This window comes from Pteropus vampyrus, unplaced genomic scaffold (genome assembly GCF_000151845.1).
Source record: "Pteropus vampyrus isolate Shadow unplaced genomic scaffold, Pvam_2.0 Scaffold339, whole genome shotgun sequence".
NCBI classification, from domain to species: Eukaryota; Metazoa; Chordata; class Mammalia; order Chiroptera; family Pteropodidae; genus Pteropus; species Pteropus vampyrus.
Genome location: NW_011889120.1, coordinates 204,574 through 213,782, shown reverse-complemented (window position 1 = coordinate 213,782; position 9,209 = coordinate 204,574). Strand labels below are relative to the sequence as shown.

General features: G+C 41.1%; 1 protein-coding gene across 1 annotated transcript in view; it reads left to right on the top strand.

The window, feature by feature from the left end:
- SMPX (small muscle protein, X-linked) overlaps positions 1 to 7,238 on the top strand; it is a 48,997-nt gene extending 41,759 nt beyond the window's left edge. The window contains exon 5 of the mRNA XM_011378439.1: positions 6,803 to 7,238. The gene's annotated coding sequence lies outside the window, so the exon portion shown is untranslated. The remainder of the gene's footprint in view (positions 1 to 6,802) is intronic.
- Positions 7,239 to 9,209: the final 1,971 nt, after the last annotated feature.

The window sequence follows — 9,209 nt, the reverse complement described above, 5'->3', positions numbered from 1 at the left end:
GGGTGAAAACAAAGTCATTGATTAAGCTTCCTCAGATAGCTTTTTAAAGAAGAGCCATTGAAATCATCCTGCAAAACCTTGCTAATTTCTACACTTGAATAAAGCATTAAAGAGAAAACTCTATCAAGAAAATTGTTTTCCATGAAATGTACAATTATGTAAAGAGCCCATGCAAACCGGGAAGCAAAACACTACACCTTAATAGATAAACAGATAAAGAAAATGAACTCCCTATTCTCAAAAGTGGATGTATAATTAGTAGAGAAGCATGAGAAAATGTATAGCCTCACTAGTAATCAAAGAGGTGCTCAATGAAACAAAAAGTTATCCATTTTCCTCTTATGGAATTCACAGAGATGAGTGGGGAAATGATCACGAAACAGACACTTGCTTAATCTCAAAGAATATTGAGTGTCTACTGGATAGCAGGCGCAATGCTGGCCTGGATGATGAGGGTGTGGGGCTTAGCAAATGCAGAAAGTCACAGCCATGGTGGATTTATGTATCACCCAGCCCAGTTAGGCCTTGATGGAATCCATTCTAAAGAAAATGTTCATGTGGAAAAAGTTTTGTTCACTTATGACATCAAAATCAATTAAGAACCTAAGTGTCCAATAAAAAGATTATGATTAAGTAAACTGGTGTATCCACCTGAAGAAATACTACATATACTATTTGTGATACAGTGAATGATAATACAAACAATAGAAAACTGGAAAAGTGGTTCAGTGATGGAGTAAATTTTGAAAATTCTACATAGTATCATCCCCACACCCAACACACACAATATGCATTTGTTTATTTAAAGCTCTGAGGAGCCCTAAAACTAAGAAAATGATTTATCTTTGCTTAACTCAGTACTTCTCAATTTATCTGACCATTGAAAATTTCTTTTTATTTCCTCCTTGCCTCCCTTTCTTTTAAAAGCAATACTTGTTTTATTGTGTCTTGGAACTAATTTTTCTCAAACAGATGAACAAACCTTGAGGATATGCTTGCATATATCGTAGTATTTAAGGGCTATGTAAAAATAAAAGCTATACACGGGTATATACATATGTAAAAAATTCATCAAGCTGTTCACTTAAGATTTGTACATTTTACTCTATAAAAATATTAAAAAGAAACCCTGCTCAATTCTGAGAAGGCATGACAGTTTTTAATATTAAATTTTGGTGTTCATTAGCACAAGTACAAGAATGTTTGTTAAGTCAAATATTGATACACTACAGATATATTTCTATGTATCAGTTGTTCATGAAAGGTTGCCTCTAATATACTGTCGGTATGTAAAGATTACTTATGCACATTTTATACAAGTTTTGAAAAAAAGTTTAGCGTAGGGGAAAGAACTCCAGTCAGGCTTTTAATCCTGTACCAGCCATTAACTTGCTGTGTACGAGTGACTCAATCCTAATTTCCTAATTTCTAAAATGAGGAGCAATACTAAAACTGTCGTTCCATTCATCTTTGAAAATAGTTTTACTAGTTTTAGAAGATTATAAAGCTTTATAGTTATAGCTTTGCCTAATGGTACATCAAAGGCCAGGTGTTTATTTGAATTCTGAGTGTTTGGACCAGTCACTATAATCAAACAAATGGGCAAAGTCAATCAGCTCTAAGGTGATCGCCACGACGATGTGCTTTCCAGGATGCCTTATGGAGAGAGACAGGGAGGCCTACATTTGTTTCATAGGTTCTGTTAATTTTACATCAAAAAATTGATTTTCCATTTGGATGTTTCAGCACCCGTAGCTGCCATACATAGACCATTGCTTAGCAGTTCTAAGAGAATGCTGACTATTTCTGATATAAGTACCACTGTCTCTAGGCCTCAAATACTCAGGCCTAAACTACATAGAAGGGTTTCACTATCTTTGGAAATTCTGAAAGGTTGCCTCTAATATACTGTCGGTATGTAAAGATTACTTATGCACATTTTATACAAGTTTTGAAAAAAAGTTTAGCGTTGGGGAAAGACAGCAGTCTATTCAACTGGTTTATAACTTTGTCTACCTCTGGATGTTATTGAGCTCTTCCGTGCTAGGAAAGTCTTGGGTTAGTGTTTCTCCAGTGAAATCACTGGTCCCTTTAGAAACAGGGACGTGTGTGTTCTGATGGTTGGAGAGAATTGACCACAAAACCAGGAGCTGTCAGTGGCCTTGGATTGCACTTTCTCTACCAGCATCTCCCCAAATTCAATGTTGTCTCAGCCGCTGTCCCCTGGCTCTGACTTTATATCCCAAACAACAAATTCTCAATATAATAGGATTAAAAAAACCCTCTGAACTTATTTTAATGAAATTTGACCTGGACACACAATTTGCCTTGCCTTAAGGTGACATAAATTCTCCACATGCGGCACATACATTCCTTGAATCTTGATTTCAGGTACAGAATTTTAAAAAAACCAGTCTTGCTCTTTGTGACTTTCTTACCTTTCCTGCTTTTACTAGATATTGGTTGAAACATTTCAATTTTTACTTGAGCCACCAAAGGCTTAATGATCCACAAAAGCCAATTTTGGTAGATGATTCATAGTTTAAGAAAAAAGTTTTTGCTAAGAGTTTTGCTTCTTTCACTTTATAAGTGGTTGGGATAAAAGAAAGAGTTTTGAGTTTGGAGTTGCCTGGGTGTGATTCCAGCCTGTGCACTGCCTGTCTCTTGACCTTGGTGGGTGAGGTTCCATAGGAGCCTTAGTTGTAGCTTACACTGCTTTCCTCATTGTGTGGTCATGATGACTGCATGGGTCAGTGTGTGTGAATGTGCTTCATAAACCAGAGGATTTCACAAATGCCTTCTAACAAACGTGAAAGCTTCAACAAGTTTGCTCTGGGTACATGGTCGGCCATTGCATATGGAATCGGACAGAACATGAAGCCCGGCCTTTCCCTTGACTACTTTTGAGTGTCACTGTGTTTATGGCTCTATGATTTAGCACCACATAGGAGGAAGTAATCATTGTAGCACCCCCTGAGTGTCTGGTTAAAGGACCAAATGCAGACAAGTGTTGAGTGGAGTCCATTTCCTAAATGATGTATGCGGGGCCACGGTGACTATGAGTAACACAGCTATAAATGGTTCATGAAAAGGTGTAAACATCACATGCTTTTCAGCCTGGACTTAGGGTGACACAAGGGAGATATCTGGTGTATCACCCCTGCACCAGCCAAGGTGAACTCAAATGTACACTAGAAGTGGGGCTTCTATGTCTTTTTGGTTTGAGTACAAAAGATATCTGGGATCGTTGGAAAGTGACTTTTCAGCAGGATGTGTCGCATTCCTCATCATTCTCACAAATGTCCCTTACAGGAGAACAGGACACAGGAGAATAGTTGACAGCTGGTGTCTAGGCAGCATAGCAGCGCAGCCCGGGATACCGCCCAATACACTTGCATTCCAACAACCTGACAAACAAGTGTGCTTTCCAGCCTGGGCAATTTTAGCTCTGGATCCCTTCCCATTGTTCTCATTTCTAAATTCAAGCCCTGACCCCAGGTCTCCGGATTCCTGGATTCTTGTATTCTGGTAACATACAACCATTTTGAGTACACACTGAGCCCCACAAGGCCAAGGATGGAGATGCTAGTCCTCTGAGGGCTTTGCACTCCTGAAAGGACCCTGTGTGACCTTATCCATCAGCACTGTCCTGTGCCCAAGGTTGCTAGGCCCTACTGGGACCTGGGAGGGAGAAGGAAGCTGGGGGGGGTGGAGGGCGGGGTGGTTACAGGCTGGTCTGAAAGACAACTGCAATGACTCCTCTATTCCCTCTGCTGCCTCCTGCATGGCTTCTTCTACAAGGAAGAATTGGGTTCACTTTGTAGATTAAATGAGGTAACTGTAAGAGCCAGTGATGGCATGCCTGGCACATAGTAGATATTCAAAACTGGCACCATCACCATTGGCTGTTCCTCCACTCCCACATGGAACATAGGCTGATTGTACTGGTCCAGCGTCCCCCTCTTCAGCCAGGTTCCCAGGCTTCCCTTGGCTCGCAGGCAAGGTGAACAAAGGGGAAGAGCACTGCTGCCCTAGGCCAGTGTAGCATAATGAATTCACTTTTCTGAATGATATGGCCATCTCAGTGCCACAATGGACTGGGCAAACTGGATAAAGGTTTTTCTGGGTTTCCAAAACTGTCTCAAAGTTAGAGAGGTCCACAAGCTGCACTAGTTGCGAAGGGGCACTTTAGGGCTTTTAAACAGTCACTAAAGAGTCATTGCAAATGGCTCATCCTAAATTTCTCAGTATAGCCGTAATTTCACTACCTGGGACAGATAGGTGGTGGTCAAAGTCCATATCAAGCCTGTCACAGAAATGGTTCCCATTTCTGGGTTGCAGATGGTGCTTCACAGTCTGGACACTTCTCGGAGAGAAATCACACCTCATAGAACATACTTCAGTGACAATTTGCTATGAATCATCACCCCTTCCATGTAGCTCAGAGAAGCTGAAGGAATGTCTCGGCTTCGAGGGCAGCTTGTCACAGGGCTCTCACTTAGCCAGAGACTGGCCATATGTCACCCAGCACAGTGACCACAGCGGTAAAATGTCTTCAATACACCCTGGCTATGGGGTGGGGTTTAGGGCAGACCTGACAGCACTATGGGGACATAGCACATCAAATCAGCACTCTTTATTTACTGTATCTGTGGCCCCTTGTTCATTCCTGCTGCCTCACATTAGAGAATGTGGGTTTGGCTATAGCTCCAGCTCCAACTCTTGTCCTGTTCTCACTTCTCTAGTGGGCCAACTCATCAGTCCTCAGGCCCCTGCTATGTGTCAGGTGCTGTGATAGGCAATGTGATGTAAAAATAGGACATGTTCACACTCTTCAGAAGGTCACAGCCTAGTGGCAGGACAGCTATGGTGGGAAAGCTATGAGAGGAAAGAGATGATGCATATGGGTAAATAATCGCAATGGAGAGGAAAGAGATGATATAGATGGGTAAATAATGCAGCCTGTTAAGAGGAGAGTCACGGGGTGGGTAGTCAAAAGTTATAAGCAAAGAGGGAGAGGCCTGAAGGCTCTTGTCATGTTACAAAAGCAGTAAGTGACCAGCAAACTCAGTGCAAGGTGTATGAGGGAGACAGGCCCACATGGTGGGCCGGAATGGAGTTGCTGGTCAACAAAATGTATTTTGCTAAAAATCCTGGGCTGGGAAAGTGGCGCTTTCTTGCTTCTTCTTGGTGACTGGCCATATGTCACCCAGCACAGTGCTTCTTGGTGACTGGCATGGACTGAAAATGGAGTTTCTAAAAAAAAAAACAAAACAAAAAACTAAATGCTAGAAATACAAGAACCTGTGCTGACTGCTGGTGATGTTTTCAATTCTGCATTTATTAATACCTTCCTACCTTTCCCTCTGGTTTGAGAACCATCCAAACCTTCCCCGTTAGTGGAGTGGAAGGAGCCCAAGTTAGGATGTCCAAGTTCAAATTCTAGCTTTTCTATTTATCAGCAATGAGACTTTGAGCTACTTACTCTGCTTTTTGAACCTCTGTGTATTTCATCTCAACAATGAGTATAATGCAAACTGCATCACAGCAATACTATAAATGCTAAATGACACGACAGGCTTTTATTCTCTAAAGAAGCACATAGGACAGCAAATCTTTCTAAATGATCTCTGCTGCAGAATTCTCCTCAGTGCTCTTTGGCCACAATGGGGTCCCATGCTGCTCTTAGTTGTAAGAGAGACTGGGAAGTGAAGTCTTTGGTAACCAGCCTTTATAGTAGAGAAGAACAAGGAAGAAGGTGGTTGTGGATGGATATGGAGAGACCCAAGCCACAGAGTCTGCCATAGTAGGGTGGAGGTGGGGGGACTTGTTTGTGGAATTTTCTTTGCTCCGTCATTGTTAATAAAACAACACAAGCATTCCACTTCTTAGAAAAAGATTCAGCCCATTCACATAAGTAAAACACACAAGGAATGACAACAAGAAAGAATGGAAAACAAACGTGTAAATAATGTCCAATGATCCCTGCATTACAAGAGCTTTTAAAAGAAATGGCATCATATTAATTAGCTATTGCTGCATAACCAACCACCCCCAAATCCAATGGCTTAGAATAAAATAATTTCTTATTCTGCCTCATACGTTTGTGGCTCAGCTGATCTAGGCTGGGCTGACTTACGCATCTGTGGCAGCTGAGGGCTCTGCCCTAAATGGGGCTAGGTTGGGGCATGTTAGCTGGGTAGCTCTGTTCCAAAGGTTTCTTGTCCTTCTCCTGGGATCAGCAGGTAAGCCTGGGCTTAGCCTACTCATGGCAATGGCAGAGGCTCAAGAGAGTAAACAAAAACATGTGATATCTGCTGAGGCTTAGGCTCAGGCCTGGCACACCATCATCAGCTTCATTCTTTTGGCCAAAGCAAGTCATGTGGTTAAATCCAGATATGAGGAATTATACCCTAACCACAATAGCAGGAAACTAAAAGGTGCCATGGTCATGGGGACAGATATAGGAATGGGTAGAGAACTGGAGCCATGATTGCAAATTGACCACCTGCACCAAAGGTGTTGCAAGGCATAATTGTCAGTTTAGTATCATACTCTAATCCTTCAGAAGGAAGCCATCCTATCTAATTTAGTTTGGAATTACTTAAATCACTAGAACCAAAGTTGATGGTCACACTGTCTACTCATAGTTCACTTTACATTTACGAAATCAAGAGGTGAAATTTCCAAGTGAAGATGACACCTTCAATTTTGACATGTACTTATCACATTGATTTAAAAGCTGCCCCCAAAATATCTCATGAAAGCTAAACTAATGCTTCCTCTGGTTTCTCTTTTGCAGGCTTGATGTGAAGAATTGAAGAGAATGGATTCAAATGAAAATAGCTCACTAAAAATTTTATATATTTGTATGATGATTATGAACCTCCTGAATGCCTGAGACTCTAGCAGAAATGTCCTGTTTGTACATTTATATCTCTTCCTTCTAGTTGGCTGCACTTCTTACTTTAGTTTATCCTCATGTTTGGCACCTTGCAGAGCAAATAAACTCAAGAATTCACCACTTGGAAGGTGCGGTTTTGAGGAGGGATATGATTTTATGGAGAGGGATATGGTGATATGCATAACAGTGATTTTGAAATTTGGAAATTCTCTAAGCTACTTCCCATACTATTTTGGTCAATATTTGGAATGTATTTTAGTTCTTCACCTTCTACATTATGTCAATAAACTTTTTATGAGTTCAAATAAATATGTGAGTAAATATAAAATATGAATCAAGACTAAATTGATTTTCATGTCTTCAGAGAGCTAGATATTCTCTCACATGGAGAGAAATGAGATATAAGAACCAGTGAAATGCCATGTTGTCTAAGTGGGGCTTCTCATTCTGAATTATTGGGTACCATGGGTAAAACTATGCCTGACTGATCACTGCAAATGAAGTTAAATATTGCCTGAGGAACTAGGCATCATTGAAATTCCTCCTCCAAGGATGGCCTTTATGATGAGTTCATTTTACTTCCATAGAGGCTCAGAAATTCCCTTTGCTCAGATGGGATAGAGTTCATTACAAAGCACAATAAAAATAAAGCTGAAGGACCAGATCAAAAGAGAGGGGCAGATCATACCTCGGTTGTCCTAAGAAAGATGAACCATTTCTCCTGCTGCTGAAGATGGAGAGTCTCTAAAACTTAATTAATGGCCAACATGACCATAAGCCAAAAGGAATCACCTATACCCCTCTAGGGTCTTCTGATACTCCCAGATGCTTGGGCAACTTCACAATATGAAGATTTAAGGGACCAGGTTCCCAAGACCACACTGTTTTAAAGGCAAGTGTGTTACCTACCTATCTGGTATGCAGAGACCCCAACACCATGATTCGTATCTTTGCCTCAGTGTCTGCCATTTAAAAAAAAAATCAGATGTACTTCTAAACATCCTAAGCAAAAATGAGTCTTCAGCTTTTGTTTCATAGAGGTCAGTTTCCAAAAGGAGGACTATCACTGTGCACACAATGTGACGGGTGCAAATTCAATAGGGTCTGTGGGGGTGGGTTTCAGGTTTTCCTGAACGAGTGCCCATCTGGTCATGGGTGCCAGACATCCTGCTGGGCTGCGGTTTAGCCTGGTGCTCTAAATCTAATACACACGCACAGAGCAGGGAATATCAGTCAGAAACAAATATGCCAGCCTGATCATTTGTCGGCAGAGTAGATTCTAAATAAGGGCATTGTGTTGCCTTGGGCCATTCCCTTCTTTCTTAATGAGGGGAGTTGGGCAGGATTCAAAATTTACCTCAGTGTTCTCTTTGTTTATATACAAGTGATCCATGTTCAGCTTCAAAATTAAATTCTGGTTTAATGTTATAAAAACTGTCTTCATATTTTAATGCAGTCTCCCAAGTCAATATGCAGCATAGTACAGAACAGAATCCTTAAACAAATGCAATGGATATTTTGAGAGATCTATATTTAATATGTATTTTCTGTTGTTGTTATTAAGGCTCAAATTCACTGTATGTGGGATTTAGCAAGTTCCACATTCTATCTTTTATTGGACAACACATATAGGAAAGGACAGTTTACTTTCAACGAAGCTCTAATTTAAAAAATTCAGGTTTCACGCTACATGGCTCTTTAAAAACCCATACATCACTTTGAAACAGTCTTATCTTTCTCACAGGTTTGCAAACAACCAATTATTATGCAACTTTTCCATGAGCGAAAACAAGGTACAAGTAGTTGAAGGTTCATTAGGAGAGAGAAAAAAAACTAGAAACGACACTGGTTGGAATAATTAAAGCATAAGGTACAACAGCCAGTTTTCAGTGCACGTGCTGTGAACCGCACCAACTATCTGTTACTGGGCTGACAGGTGAGAATCCCCAGGGCAGTACAACAGGCATTCCGCCCACACTGCCTTCTCCGCCTTGACTCTGTGATAAGTGTGGGGAGGAGCACAGTACATTCAGCCAGACAATCAGCTTGCTTAAAACACTCCCCTTCCCCTTCGGCCCCCTCCCCTGCCCATATGGGATTTTCCTATGTTGTGCTCGAGGCATGAGTAAAAGAAGGCCCCACAGCATCCAGGATTGTGTGGGATACTTGAAAAGCTTCTCCTTCTGGAGCAGAAGCCATCTGGAACAAACAAGGCTCTCCAGAATCTTCTCAACTATCTTTTTAAATGATCTATACATTTCAAGAGTGCAGATTGGAAAATAATTAGCTTTGTTTCCAAGACTAG